This window comes from Olea europaea, unplaced genomic scaffold (genome assembly GCF_002742605.1).
Source record: "Olea europaea var. sylvestris unplaced genomic scaffold, O_europaea_v1 scaffold6934, whole genome shotgun sequence".
NCBI classification, from domain to species: Eukaryota; Viridiplantae; Streptophyta; class Magnoliopsida; order Lamiales; family Oleaceae; genus Olea; species Olea europaea.
The window spans coordinates 951-1,200 of record NW_019265325.1 but is presented as its reverse complement, the minus strand read 5'-3'; positions in this window follow the sequence as shown (position 1 = coordinate 1,200).

The following is a 250-nucleotide window of genomic DNA, read 5'->3' as shown; positions in this document are numbered from 1 at the left end:
GAGTTCATCAAGCTGGCCAAAGGATGAGATGGTTAATTATTAGGAGTGGATATTTTTGGCCAAAGATGGGAGAATTATGCATTCAGTATATAAAGAGTTGTTTAGCATGCCAAAAACATGGTCCAATACAAAGGGCACCAGCACGAGAGATTGCACCTATTATTAAACCTTGACCGTTCAAGGGTTGGGCGATAGACCTGATAGGGAAGATTTATCCCCCATCGTCCAAGCAACATACTTTTGTTATAGT